Source organism: Petaurus breviceps, unplaced genomic scaffold (genome assembly GCF_028583685.1).
Source record: "Petaurus breviceps papuanus isolate PSGF00001 unplaced genomic scaffold, PetGlider_PUasm1.0 151, whole genome shotgun sequence".
NCBI classification, from domain to species: Eukaryota; Metazoa; Chordata; class Mammalia; order Diprotodontia; family Petauridae; genus Petaurus; species Petaurus breviceps.
The window spans coordinates 28,825,306-28,841,422 of NW_027185712.1; the positions used below are offsets into that span (position 1 = coordinate 28,825,306).

Genomic DNA, 16,117 nt, shown 5'->3' on the forward strand with positions numbered 1-16,117 from the left:
ACTAGGGATAAGGCTACCTCCAAACCCAGTTAATCCCAGGGCTTACCTCTTGTTGTTTAAGTAGAACTAACCCGGAGGTGTTTATTCTTCAAAGGCACCAAAATTGTCCTGGGATTTTCCTTGGGATCTCTGATTATCCCAGGAGAACCACTGTTCTGTCCCTACTCGTTTATTTTTACTTCTCTAGGTTCTCTCTGAGGTGCTACTTTATCTTGTCTGTGGAGGAAATCTGGAGAGGCTAGAATTTTCTGACCTACTCTGCCATCTTCCCAGAATCTTCTCCTGGTCCATACTTTGCTGCAGCTCAGCCTCAAAGTCTGCATTGAGAACACAAACATCTGCAAGCAAAAACTAATGCACCCAATCTTCCTCCACTTTAGTCTTGACTTGTAGCTTTTTCCAGTTGAATAATTTACCATCAGTGAAGTAGCTGACCTTGATGCCATTTTCATTCTCTTTGAATGCATTTGACAATATTACAGAAAAATACTAAAAAGCATGGGAGCAAGTACACAGACCTGCTTCACTCTGTTGACTGGGAAAGCATAAGATCATAGTCTATTATCCAGAACCTGAGCAAGCATGCCATCATGATACTGACATACAATACTGATGAACTTCCCCAGGCAACCAAATTCTCTCATAAAATTTCCACAAGTCTGCACAACTGACAGTGCCAGAGCCTACATTAGATCTACAAATGTTGTTCTGCTCCTGGCATTTTTCCTGGAGTTATCAATCAGCAAACACCATATTGATCAATCCTCAACCCTTTCTGAAGCCACACTGGCTCTCAGGTAGATGACAATCTTCCAGGTGAAGGATGAACCTGTTAAGGAGATTTGTAGAAGGAATCTTGTTGGCAGTGACTAAGACAGAGACCTACTCCCTGTGATTGTCACAGGACAACCTATTTCCTTTTCCTTTACAGAGATGAACAGAGGAGGCCTCTTTGAAATTCAGGGAAATAACATCCTTTTGTCATATAACCCAAGAAATTTATTCAACTTTTTTTTGAGCAGTGGAACCCTAGCCTTATAAATCTCAGATGAAATAGAATCAACACCAGGTTCTTTGCCATGTGAGACGAGTCTAATGGCATTTAAAACCTCTTTTTTGTTGGAACTTCAGCTGTGGAGGGATTGACAACAAACCGAGGTAAACAGTCAATGGCTTCAGTATCGATTGATGACTGTCTGCTGAGAACACTATGGAAATATTCAGCCCATGCCTCTAGGATCATGTCCTTATCACTAATCAATGTGGTTCCATTGAGTAGCTGAGATGCAGCATAGGTCTTTGACCCAGAAATTGCCCTTCAGGGCATCATAGAAGCACTCTCTATCAGTGTAAAACTGAATTTCATCTGCTTTCTTACTGAGTCAAGAATCTTGCATCTCTCAAGTTTAACTTGAACTTTACCCTTAATGAAATTAAATGCTGCATTATTAGAGATAGATGAACTCTCCATCTGGTAAACCCTGTGGAGTTCTCATTTTTGATTTAGTATTTTCTGAATTTCCCCATCATTTTCATCAAACCAATATTTGTATTTTTGAATGGTCTCGCCAAGATGAGTAAATAAAATACTGTATACCACATCTTTGAAATGAAAAATCTTCCTCCTTTTTTTTTTTTTTTAAAGCAATCGGGGTTAAGTAACTTGCTCAAGGTTACACGGCCAGTTATTATTTCTGGGTGTGGTGCTGAGTATCTGAACCCGGATTTGATCCAGGTCATCCCGACACTGAAGCCGGTGCTCTTACTCGCTGAGCCACCTGGCCGCCCCTGCTACCTCCTCCTTTTCTGCTCCATGGTTTCCAATAGTGTATTGGTTTGTGTTTCCCTCCAAATTAGCAACAAACTGTTCACACTCAATAGAAGCACTTGAATCTGTTGACGTTACATCTTCTGGTAGTTGTCTTGCCTGGAGTCCACTGCATCTGTTGAATGTGAATATTTATTTTAGAGAGGATAAGTCTATGATCAGTCCAGCATTTTGTGCCACACATTGCCTTCATCATTCTCATATCCTGTTTGTGTCTTTTCCTTACACTAACACAGTCTGTTAAATGCCAATATTTGCTGTGAGGATGTATCCATGGAGTTTTATTGCATTTAGGTAAATGGAAGACAATGTTGGTGATGAGAAAGTCATGAGACACAAGTCTTCAGCAGTAAATATCTGTTGCTGTTGCTTTTTATGACTCTATTTCTCCCAATGACTCCCTGCTATGTCTGATAGTCTGTGCCTACTCTGGCATTAAAGTCACCCAAAATTATAATCTTGTCCTGTTTTGGCACATTGATGATGAGAGTCTCCTAGTCTCCATAAAAATTTTTTGACCTATCAGGGTCATCATGGTGGGAGCATATGGACTGATGATGGTGGCATGGTGCTTCGCTGTAAGTGGCAATCACATTGCCATGAGTCTGTCATTCACTCCTTTTGGTAGGCATACAAATCTGTTGACTAGATTAGTTTTGATTACAAAACCTATACCAGCTAAATAGCACTCCCCATCACTTCAGTAATTTCAGAAAAATGTGTATCTAGCTCTGATTTCAGTAAGCTGGCCTTCATTTGCCAATGTTATTTTAGTCAGGGCTACTATTTAGATGTGATACTTGCTGAATTCTCTCACAAAAGCAGGTCTATGAGATATGTTGTATATAAGCATATGCACATTTCATGTTCTGATGGTGAGTGAAATCATCTTTGCAAACATTTCACATATATATGAAACACACACATACACACATAAGTAGATATGTAGATTTAGACAGACAGACAGACAGATAGATAGATAGATAGATAGATAGATAGATAGATAAATAGATTTCCAACTACAAGATAGGATGCTTGCCTGCCACAGTAAGCAGGTCAAGACTGAGTAAACTGGACATTTTTAAAGCACCTTTTCTAACCTCTTCTTCACACCAAGATATAAGCAGTGTGGGCCTCAAAAAGGGCTGCTCAGATACCTTAGGGGACTGCCAAATCCCCTTGCTATTTCAGTACAGTGAGAAAAAAATCCTATGGCCTGAGCCACCTGTGCACAGGGTTGTGACTACAGCTCACAGTATATCTGCACTTACTACTTCTCCACTTGCCTGTCACCACAGAACTTTGAGTTAAGTAAAAACAGTAATTTGGTATAAGTGTTGTCTTTTGACTCATACATGAATTGAATTTAAGGGAGGTAGAGTTGTGTGAAGTCCTTGGCCTCACTCTTTTTGCCAGTCATTGGAATCCAGTGGCAAGAGAAAAGTCAAGACAATTAGCTATGATAGTTAAGGATACAGTGAATGACCTTGGCATCTTTGATGTTTAACCAATCTCTAAGCAATTCACAGTACCTGCTTCAGCCCTTCATGACCATTGGAACAAATTGTTCTCATCTGCCCTTTCCACTGGGGGAAGTCATCACATGCTTGGAGTAGACATCCTCCCAACTCAGTGAAGGGTTGAGACCTCTAGATTATCCTCAACCTGATTTAGTCTTTCTGCTGAAATGGTTTGACAGCACGTGGCTGCTGTCCATTCGACAACTTCTTGGCAGTACAGGTGAGAGTTGAATGATTCAGGTGGAAACCAAAGTCAAAAAGCACCTCTGAAAGGGGCTCAGCAGCCCTCATACTACAGGTACTAGTCTTCTCTGAATACCCCTACACACCCTAAATATAGATGCTCAATAAGTGTTTGTTGAGTAAATGAGTGAGAAAGACCTTATGAAATAAAAGTAGGGTTGGCTTTATAGATAGATATAGTAGGTAAAAAAAAGAAAACCACGAGTAGAAAATCTCATGACTTTAAAAAGATCTTTCCAGTTAAAAGATATTTTCTCCAACTTAGAGTCTACAGGGTTTATCTAAAATAAAAATGTTTTAAGCAGTAACATATGGCCATAAGGCTAAGTCTTAGAGAAGTTCATTTCATTGTGATATAGTCAAATCTTATGGACTCAGCATTGTGGAATTTTAGAATTGGAAAGATCCTTAGAGGTCATAAAGTCCAGCTCCACCTGAATCACTGGAATCATTCCATTGAAGTCAGATGACTCTTTCCTTTATGAGGATTAATACTTAATTCACAAGAAGTTTTTATTGGCTTACTAGATCCTTTTCTACTTACAGAAAAGGATCAGAGTGAGGGGATGAAAGAGAAAGTAATAGAATGCAGGAGATAAAGTTTACCAGGTGTACCATTTTGCCTCAAGTTGTCCCTAATTACAGGTGTGTCAGGAAAGGAAAGTGTTGAATGAACCCGAGTTCCTGCCTTAAAATGCAATATGTGTGTAAATAAAACACAAAAATTTTAAATATATGCATTACTTCATGTGTGATCAATAAGGTGGAGGACTAGAAAGTTTCTCTGATGCCCACAACTTCTCAGATCTCTCCAAAAAAGAAGAAAATTATGCACCAAAGATAAAGCAATTTCAGCTGTCTCCATGACATAGGACATCTCCAATGCAAAAGAAGTTAAAAAAAATATGAACTGACACTTACCTTTTGAACTCACTGAGCAGCATCTCCCTCACCATAATGCCAGAGAGAGGTTACATTAGCTGACCCAAGGACCACCAAAATGGACTTGCAGCAAAATCCAACCTCACATGTTCATCTTCTTCCCTCTTTTTTGGTGGTATGGAGATCCAGGCTCCAGGCATTAGAAGTTTGCTGGGGCGAGGGGCAGCCAGGTGGCTCAGGGAGTAAGAGCAACTTTGAGCAAGTTACTTAACCCCGATTGCTTTAAAAAAAAAAAAGAAGTTTTCTGGGGTTATAAATAAGCAGCCAGCACCATGGAGGCATCATTCCTTGCTGTAACATATTTTTGCAAGAGAATGGAGAAATAGAAGGAAAAATGAAGAATATGTATCCAGGCTTGAAATAACACTCAGTCCCACAATGCATCCCAAACTCCTGTCAGAACCTTGAAGACACAAACTATAGAAATCAACACCAAGTGAAGCAGAGAATTAAGAAGCAGATAAAGTTGTATAGGATACCAGGGCAGAACACCACATGTGAAGGCTTGTGAAGCATTCCATTTAGCTTGAGGGAAACAGCTCAGAATCCAAATTGGGTGGGTTCTGTCTCCATGCCCACAAGTGGGGGAAAGAATTAGGATATTGAACCTGAATTGCTCAGCATGGGAGCAGGCTGAGACACTTTGAGATTCTGCCCACACACAAACCACCATCAGAGAGGATGGGGTCATAAAATGAACAATAATAAAATGGGGGGGGGATTCTAAAATTATCAAAGATTTGAGGAAGAAGGAAACTCAAAATGTCTGAAACATAATCAGATAAATCAACATGTAAAATATTAAAAGCAAAGGGGAATACAGCTTCCATATCTAGAAGACAAGTTTAGGCATCTATGAATAAATAATTCAAAACAGAGGAAAATCATGCAAAGCTTCATGAGACAGAAAACCCTATGGAACTTGAGGAGACCATGCAACCAATGCTGTTCCTGCATGATTTTAAAAAAATAAATTACAATTATGAGAACCAAATGTATGGTATACACAGAAAAAATGATGGAAAGAATGAAAAAAATAATTGAATCTATGAAGGCAAGTCTCACCCAAGAAACAAAAAAGAAAACATCAGATTAGGAATGCAAATACACATAAGTGAAAAACAATCTAGTAGAAGGGGAAAAAAATAAAAGAAAATACCCTGATCAAAAGATACTGTTCTATAAAGTCAATCTAAGAATTATTGATCTCCCAGAAGAACACAGGACAGAAAACCTGAGAAATGTAATGCAATAAAAAAAACTACTAGAGAATTGTCCAGAACTTCTGAACTTAGAAAATAAAATATTATTTGAAAGAATTCATAGATCACCTTCAGGAAAATAAAGATAAAAAAACATACTCTATAACTCTAAGACACCAAGCCATTAAATTTAACAACTCGATTCAGAAATGACAAGTTCTACAAGCAACCAGGAGAAAGATCTTCAAATATAAAGAAAAGGAATTTCAAAGAAGACAAAAGTATTCTACAGCCACCAGAAAATGCAGGAGGGAAAGAAATAATGTATTCCCAAGAATAATTGAGTTTAGGTAACAGCCCAGCATGACCTAGCCAGAAAATGTGAATTTGAATATAAAACCAAGAAGTAGAAAAGCCATTTGCTTTTCAAATGTCCCAGAAGCAGAATTGCAGGAGGGGTGAACAATTGCAAAGCCATAAACAACAACAGCAGCAGAGTGACAACAGAAAGACCAGTGTGAGACTTTTTTCTAAAAGTACAGAGACAAGGGTGAAGTCAAAGTCAGATGGAAATAACAGTGAAGTAGTAGGTGTAGGTCTGAGGCACCTAGGTGGCCCAGTGGATAGTCTGCTGGGCTTGGAGTCATGAAGAGCTAAGTTCAAATATAGCCCCAGAAACTTTCTAGCTGTGTGACCATGAGCAATTCACCTAATCTCTGTTTGCCCATGAATCACTGCCTTGTTAAAAAAAATGATCCACAGAGAAGGAAATAGCAAAACACTCAGTTTTGCCATGAAAACCCCATGTACAGAAGTCCACAGGGTCACAAAGAATTGGACATGTCTGAAATGACTGAAGAACAACAAAAAGTGGACTTGAGGCATTATGGATATTATGGGCCTGGAACATTTTGGACTGGATTTGCCTTAAATCAAGGTGAATTGATGATTTTGGGTGGGGGTGGGAGGGGACAGCATTACCAAGTAGCAGGGAGCTAGAGAAAAGAGTGTGATGTGTTAGCTTCACATCAAGGGCTAGCAATGAGGGGAAAATGAGTCCTATGGTCTCTGAGGAAGAGAAGAGTCAACAGAAGCATAGGAGAGGAGGGCGAAAAGGTTGAAAAAAGAGAAAAAGAGGGAGAACTTTTTTTGGTGATGGAAGAGGGTTCCACTAATAAATGCTCCTATAAAGACAGTGAAGTGGTATGGGGGATTTAATGTTTGAAAAGATTCATATTATTATTGGAGAGGAAGAATTGGAATTCCTGGGGGCAATTGACACATGGGAAAGTGGAAGGACATGGATTACAGGAAGAGATTTTAAGGCAAATTGGGCAAGGGGAAGAATATAAATTAATGGTGAGCTGTGTAATAAGTGAAGGAGTGGGATGAAAGGAGAGAGGTTCTACTATGAAACAGTATCTTCTCTGTCACCCACAGAGTAAGTGAACTACAATGGAAAAGGGAATCCAGGAGGTGAAATCTAAAAGGCAGTAGGAGAAACTGCTTACAGGGGAGAACCCAGGATAGATGTCTTGAAAGATTTGATTTCACGAGGAATACAGAGAATAGAGAGGGACTGCATATTTGTGGACCTCATGAACCAGAGTGATAGTCTAGAGCAGGGATACTTAAACTTCTTCCACTTTTGATCCCTTTCCACTAGAGAAATTTTTATGCAACCCTGGGTATACAGGTATAAAGTAGGTATACAAATCAAACATTCACTGATGGTAAATCATGAAGAAATTTATTTTAAAACAATTCATTGGTATATACATATATATATATATATAATATTATTTTTTAAAGATAAAGTAAATTTGCTAGTGAGATGGATGTGCTTGTTTATTTTTACATAAAAAATTAAATCTTGGCAGAATATTTGATACTTCAGGATACAGACAAACATTTTTCAGAGTTGATTGATGTTTTGATTTTATAATCATCAAGGCTGAGAATGCCACTTCACATAAATGCCTAGTACAAAATGGCAGAAGTATGTTTAGGAATATCAGAAATTGTTGAAAGTTCTGTCCTAATCCCAAGTCAAAATTAATTTAACAATTTTTTTTTAGGAAACTCAAGTTTTAAACCTGAATCACTTGATAACTTGGCAAATTCTTCTTGAACTTTCAATGTCAGATGACTGACGTTTTATTTCAATTGAGAATGATTTATGAACCCAACTTAGTTTTTTAGAATCAAAACTTGAAGGGAAATATTTATGAAACTGTGTCTTGAGGCACTTCAGACAATCAATTATAACACAATTAAATCTTTGGGAAGGTTATTTTCAATTATAAAATCATATGTAGTTGTAAATATTTCTAAAGAATCATTTTCCACCCTATTCTTCCATATGTTAACTTTTTTAGTAAAATTTTCAATTTTATCTTTTAATATAAATGTTATAATTTTTCCTTGAAGTGATGTTTTAAATTGAGTTTTTCAAAACTTTCTGACAAATGACACAGTTTTGAAAGCCATGTAATTCCAAAAAAAAATCGGATTTCTGCTCAGTCAAAAATATAACAACTTCATCTTTCAATTTCAATAATCTCTTTAAACTTTGCCCTCTTGAGAGTCACCTTACCTCTACATGTAGTAATAAGCTTTTGTAATTGGAGTCCATGTCTTTCTAAAGGTTTGAAAATAAACAATTGTTAAATGCATGGCTTTTAATGAAGTTAATGATTTTGATAAGTGTTATGAAGCACAGCATCTAACTCTGGTGATAATGTTTTGACTACAAATGCCTCCTGATGGAATAAACGGTGAGTAAAAGTGAAATGTTCATTGTCACCAGCTTAAATTTTTGCTACAAATCCAACATTATTGCCCATTATTACTTCAGCACCATCTGTACAGACTACAACGCAATTTTTCCACTGTAAACCTTCATTTGTAAAAAATTGACTTTAAGATATATGTATCTTCCCCTCTTGTGTGTCCTTCCAAAAGGTGACAATAATTTCTCACATATGCTTCCTTCATAAATGTATCTTACATAAAGTAACAACTGTGCCATGTTAAAAATATCAGGGATATTATTTAACTGAATTGCAAATTTTGGGCTGCTCTTAAGCTGTTGGAATTGGTCATTACTAATTTCAGAAATTCTTTTGGAAACAGTATCATTTGATAATGGAATTTTACAAATTTGATCCCCATATTTTTTCCCATGAACTATTATTGACATTTTAATAGCAGCTGATAATAGAGAATATCTTATCATGTAGGGCTTTTAGTTTTAGCAATTAAATAAAAAGTGTCACTAGCTGCAAGTAAATACTTTTTGTTGACAGCAACAAATTTCTCCAAACATTGTTTTTCTTTATTTGAAGATTTCAAAAGTTGCTCAAAATATTCCTTTGGTTTATTGCAGTGTGCTGCATACTTGTTATTAAGAGGCTGTTTTTGTTTAGTTGATTTTATGTCCTTTGCAGTCAAAACTTCTTTACAAATTAAGTAAAGAGGTTTTTCCACATAATCATCATTATTAGATGTAAATCCATATTGCAAAAATGATTTGATATATTATCATTTTCTTGTCAATCTATGTGTACTACAACCTGGTAGCTAAGACTTTCCTGCATTGTCATCAATATTTTTGTCTAAATTTAGAAACATCCATAACCAAAAAATGATTTTGTCCTAAAATATAAATATTGTTAATAATTTATCAAATAAATATTAGCTTTAGTTTATGAAATTACATTTGTTTGTGCTTAATTTAAAAAAAAAACCTGATGTTCACACTTACACATACAGAGGTGATGGTGGAGAAATATTATTAAAGGGCTCCTGCCTTTGCTTGCTGCAATTAAACACTTATGTTTCCATAAAAGGAGTAAACAGAAATTTTTAAAATCAAATATTAAAGCATAATACAATCTAAAGATATACTAATTTGATACATTCTGAGGAATGAGGGTAGGAAAATATCAAGTCTTCATTTTCTGTAATAAAATTAATATGTTTCTGTAAGAGCAGAAAACTTTGTATGTGTAGTAAAAACATTGTAATTTATAACATACAATATTCTTGAATGTGAGCTGAGGTCTTTCTGGCAGTGTTTGTTGGTGGTGTGTGGCACTGTGCATGCCACCGTGTTCAGAACCAAGTCTTCAGTGAAGTTTTGTATTGCAATACAGGCCAGCACTTCCATAAACACCTCAGATTCATTATATGTTTGATTTTGAATTAATTATTGGTCATTGCACATTGGAAACCTTTTACTGTTGCCAAATTTTCATGATCCCCACATTTAGTTATGCAACTTCATATGGGGTCCTGTAACAGTAACCACACTAGAACACAGGGTGGGTGGACTGCTGGCACAGGTTCTTTGATCTGCTTTCTAAAGGAAAGACAGTTTTAAAAGGGTTAATGATCTTACTTTAACAGATAAGTACAGATAAGTAGAAGGAAATAAGTATCCAAGAAAGAATCCAGTAGACAGGGTTCCAACTGTTTAAACATAGTAATAGATACCTAATCACCAGATTAGGGAGTGCCAACATCTGGGCTCACAGAGGCAGGATGGGGGGAGGGTTTCTTAACAACAGCTGCCCAGAGTCTCATCTGGCCACATCACAAAGAAGCATTCTTCCCATGAGTGGCCCCCAAGGTAAAATACCAGCCTCTCAGTATATATTTTTCAACTAATAGGTTCCGAAACAGAAGACATCACAACCCACATGACTCAGTGTATAATTGACCGGGTGCCAAATAGTGTGAAAGCCTTCCTGTTAGCAAGCCTCCTGTAAGTAAGCTTGCATGGAAGCAAACTTTGCCTTAGGCAAGTTACTTCCCCAAGGAAATATAAATCTTCCTCAATATATATAGTTGTAACCTGATGGGCTCTGTGTGACTCAGGATGTGTCACAGCTATGAACTGCGCTGGAGCTCAAAGCAGCAAGACATTCATGACTGAATACTTGTGTACCTTTAGACCTGGGAACATGGCCCATGTTTCAAGGGGAAAAGGAACACATGTGGTCACATAGGCCTATTATTGGACAGGGAAGACCTTATATGCCATTAACCCTATAGGTCATAACCTGCAGTTTAAAAAATGCTGATCTAGAGTAAACAGAAAGGGAGGAAAGGGGCACAAAAAAAAACTAAAACAAGTTGAAAATTAGAAAAGCAAGGAGAAATCTATTTGAATGGGGATGGGGATGGGAAGAGAAGAATTAAACAACTAGATAAAAATAAGAATGAAAATGGAGTCAATAAGCAAAACCCCAAAGGGAAGGGGATAACAAATGGGAAGAGGAGTAGAAAGGGAGCCAGTGGAAATAGGCTTACTTTTAAAAAGATAAACCAAAGTAATAGAAGGAATATAGTCTTGTGTTTACATTTGAAGATTGAAAAATCATAACTAAAAAGTTAGAGATAAATAGAAGAAAATATAAATATAACTTTGATGACTTTAAGTGTGGATGGATTAAATAGAAAATTAAATGAAATAAAGTGACAAATTGGGTAAGACAACAAAATCTTACAATCTATTGCTTACAAGAAATGCATTTAAAAAACAAAGACATATAGAAAATAAAATGGAGGGGATAGGAAAAAAAATTTATGTATCAAGTGGCTTAAAAAACAGGAGTTGCAATCATATCATATTGCAAAGCAAAAAGAAATATTTAGAGAATAAAAGGGATAAATAAGAAACTACATTATACTGAAAGGAACCATAGAAAATAAGCCAAAATTGTAGTAAACTCACATGCTCCAAATGCCTTAGAATCCAAATTCATAGCAGAAACACTAACTGTGCTATAAGAAGACATAGAGAGTAACACAATAGTGACAGAAGCCTTTAATATTCCTCTCTGTTTTCAACAAGTCTACTAAAAAAACACACAAAAGAGAAAATATGAAACTGAACCAAGTGCTGGAGAAATTAAAGTTAAAATTCTTGTGGCATTTTCTAAATGAGACTGAAAAATATTTGTATTTTGCAGCACCCCTGTAACTTTTACAAAAATTGATTGTGTTAATGCATAGATGCATTGCAAACAAATGTAAATGGGCAAAAAGTTACTGTATCATTTACAGACCATAACACAAGAAAAAATAGCCATTGTTTCATGAACCATATACACACACAAAAATATAAACCCAAAAGGAGAATTAACAATGAAATCTTAAATAATCACTGGATCTAACAACAATTCATTGAAACAAATTAAACAAGAAAATGATAATTGTAAAACAACATACCAAAATTTCTGAGATGCAGCTAAAGCAATCCTTAGTGGAAAAATCACAACCCTACAAACAAACATTAACAACATAGAAAAGGAGCTTAATTAACTGAATATGCATTACATATAGAAAGTCCACAAATAATCAAACCCAAAATAAGCACAAAAATAAGATACTAAAAATTAGAGGAAAAATAGATAAATTGAAAACAAAAAATCCACTAAAATGATAAGTAAAACTAAAAGCTGATTCTTTGAAAACACTAATAAAATTAACAACTTGATTTTCCAAAAGAAGGCAGAAAATCAAATCAAAATCATAGAAAATGAGCAAGCAATCCAGAACAAATCAAAAGAACAACCAGAGTCTATCAGGCAGTTCTATGCTAACAAAAATAAGAAGACAAAAGAAATAGATGAATACCTTCAAAAATAATAAAATCATGCAAAGTATCATAAGACCAGATAGAGATCTTAAATAACCCAAATTTAGAGAATTGAATAGATCTAAATATAAAGAAACTACCAAAATATGTATGAGGAAATTGAAGGGGTTGGTGTTGAGAGTAGCAGTATTCCTTGTCCTGATGGATTCATGGGAGAATTCTACCCAACTTTTAAAAAGCAGTACCCATTCTTCACAAATTATTCTGAAAAACTGAGAAAGAAAGCACCTTACCACAATCCTTATGCTAGACGAATATACAGAAGGAAAACTTTAGACTAATATCATAATGTCTGAAATTTTTAAAAATAAGATTCTGTCAGATTGCAGCAATTTGTCCAAGAAATGATTCATTATGACTAAGTGGGATTTATACCAGGAATGCAAGTATGATTCAACATCAGGAAAACTATGAACATAACTAATCATGTTAAAAAAAATCCAAACCACTATATATATATATATATATATATATATATATATATACATATATATGACAAAGTAAATCAACTCTTTTACACTAAAAACCCTGTTATGTAGAGAAATGGAAAGACCTTTTTTTAAAAAAAATATGGTGTTGTTGTTCAGTTATTTTAGTCATGTCTGACTCTTTGAGACCCCATTTTGGAGTTTTCTTGGAAAAGATATTAGAGTGGTTTACCATTTCTTTCTCCAGCTAATTTTACAGGTAAGGAACTGAGGCAAACAGCATTAAGTGACTTGCCCAGGATCAATAGCTGATGTGGGTTTGAGACCAGATTTGAACTCACAAAGATGAGTCTTTCTGATGGAAAGAAAAATCCTAGGCAATCATAAAAGATATTAATTGAGACAAATAATAATTTCAGTCAAGTTTTAGGCATAAAAAATAAACCATCTAGGGGCAGCCAGGTGGCTCAGCGAGTAAGAGCACCAGCCCCAGTGTCAGGACGACCTGGGGCTCAAATCTGGGCTCAGATACTTAGCACCACACCCAGAAATAACTGGCCATGTAACCTTGAGCAAGTTACTTAACCCTGATTGCTTAAAAAAATAAAAAATTAAAAAATAAACCATCAAAAACCAACAGCATTTCCACATGGTAACAATAAACCCCCAAAGAAACAATAAAACAGGAAATTTCATTCCAAATAACTAAAAATTCATAAAATATCTGGGGATCAGCCTCCCAAAGAGCTGTATAGATTCAATTACAAAGTTCTTTTTAAAATTTTTATTAATTTATTTATTTTTAGTTTTCAACATTCATTTCAACAAGATTTTGAGTTCCAAATTTTCTCCCCACCTCTCCCCTCCCCCCCAAATGGCATGCATTCTGACTACCCATTCCCCCAGTCTGTCCTCCCTTCTACCACCACCCCTTCTTATCCCATTCCCCCTTACTTTCTTGTAGGGCAAGATAGGTATCTATTCCCCATTGCCTGTATATGTAATTTCCCATTTGCGTGTAAAAATCCATTTTTTGAACAATTGTTTTTAAACCTTTGAGTTACAAATTCTCTCCCTTCTTCCCTCCCCACCCACCCTCATCGAGAAGGAAAGCAATTCAATATAGGTTATACATGTGTAGTTATGAAAAACATTTCCATAATGGTCATGTGAAAGACTAACTATATTTCCCTCCATCCTATCCTTCCCCCAACATACACTATTGTCTCCTTTGACCCTGTCCCTTTTCAAAAGAGTTTGCTTCTGACTACCACTCCCTCCTCCAATTTACCCTCCCTTCTATCACCTCCCCTTCAATTACAAAGTTCTTAAATAAGAAACAATTTAAGTACTTGAAAGTATATCCAGTGCTTATTGCTAGACCATGCTAATACAATAAAAATGACAATACTACTGAAGTTAGTTTACCCTTTTAATGTTATACCAATAAACCTTGACAAAACAATAAAATTCATTTGGAAAAATAAAAGATCTAGGGGGGCGGAGTCAAGATGGCAGAGTAGAAACAGGACTTCCACGGGACTCCGGCTTCCACCTCCCCCAGTTCATATAAAAAGTGACTCTGAAGAAACTTTGGAGAAACAGAACCCACAAAATGACACAGAGAAGCTAATCTCCTGCTGAGGACAGCCTGGCAGGCTGGCAGCAAGTGGCCAGCAAGTGCTCTGGGAGCCAAGCCCAGCCCCATGCAAGCTGGAGGTTTTAGCCTCAGGGCAGGCCTGACCAGCCACTGTCTGGAGGGACTTCAGATTGCAAGCAGCTGTGGTGGTTTAAGATTTATCAACACATAGATGCTAAGGACAAAGTGAGAGGTCAGTACAATGTTGACTTAGGATCCTGTAGTTCTGGAGTAAGGTCGGCTTTTGGCCCTGGGGTGAGAAATGACTGAGGTACAGTGGCCGTGTAGCTGTGGTCATGTGGCTAATTCAGATCCTGGCATGCAGATTGTAAGGGGGACCAAAAGACCAGTCTGAGGGGTAATTGCTCTTGCTTTAACCTGCTTGGATCTGGATTGTAGTCTAGGGTAGAGGTCCTGGGGTATGCAACAAGCTTGCCAGAGCATGTGGAGGCTTCAGAGAGGGCAACCAACTAATACCTTCAGCAGCTGAGAAAACTCCAGTGATTGGGATGAAGCTCCCCTGTCTGGTAGCAGAATCCTACTGTAGCAAAAAGCCCAAAAGACAAGTAATTGAATGTCAACATGAGCAGGCAAAGGACGCAAAGCAAACAGAGCAATTCAACTTTACACTCTTATTTTGGAGACAAAAAGAATCAAAGAATGGAACAGGAGGAAGACAGTGAAGTCAGAACTCCTGCACCAAAAGCTTCCAAGAAAAATATAAGCTGGTTACAGGCCATAGAGGACCTTAAGAATGATTTTGAAAAGCAAATAAGAGAAGTAGAGGAAAAATTGGAAAGAGAAATGAGAATGCTGCAAGAAAATTATGAAATGAGAATGAACAACCTGACTGAAGAAAATAACATCTTAAAAAAATAGACTAACTCAAATGGCAAAAGAGGCTCAAAAAGGCAATGAGGAGAAGAATACCTTAAAAAGCCAAATTTGCCAGATGGAAAAAAAATCTCAAAAGCTCACTAAAGAGAATTATTCCTTCAGAATTAGATTGGAGCAAATGGAAGCTAGTGACTTTATGAGAAATCCATATACTATTAAAAGATCCAAACAAATGAAAAAAAATAGAAGGCAATGTGAAATATCTCATGGTAAAATGACTGACCTGGAAAATAGATCCAGGAGAGATAATTTAAAAATTATTGGACTACCTGAAAGTCATGATAAAAAAAAAAGAACCTAGAAATCATCCTTGAAGAAATTCTCAAGGAAAATTGCTCTGATGTTTTACAACTAGAGGGCAAAATAGAGGTTGAAAGAATCCACTGGTCACCTCCTGAAAAAGATCCCCCCCAAAAAAATCCTAGGAATATTATAGCCAGGTTACAGAGTTCCCAGATCAAGGAGAAAATATTACAAGCAGCCACGAAGAAACAATTTTAATATTGTGGAAACACAGTCTGGATAACACATGATCTGGCAGTTCCTACACTGAAGGATCAAAGGGCTTGGAATATGATATTCCAGAGGTCAAAGGAGCTGGGATTAAAACCAAGAATTACCTGCCAAGCAAAACTGAGGATCATGTTTCAGGGGAAAATATGGTCATTCAGTGGAACAGAGGACTTTCAAGCATTCTTGATGGAAAAAAAAAACAGAATTGAATAGAAAATTTGACATTCAGATACAAGAA

General features: G+C 36.5%; 1 long non-coding RNA gene across 1 annotated transcript in view; it reads right to left on the reverse strand.

Moving 5' to 3' along the window:
* Positions 1-4,518: 4,518 nt before the first annotated feature.
* LOC138154013 (uncharacterized) overlaps positions 4,519-16,117 on the reverse strand; it is a 90,165-nt gene continuing 78,566 nt past the window's right edge. The window contains exon 3 of the long non-coding RNA XR_011166531.1: positions 4,519-4,753. This is a non-coding gene — a long non-coding RNA (uncharacterized lncRNA). The remainder of the gene's footprint in view (positions 4,754-16,117) is intronic.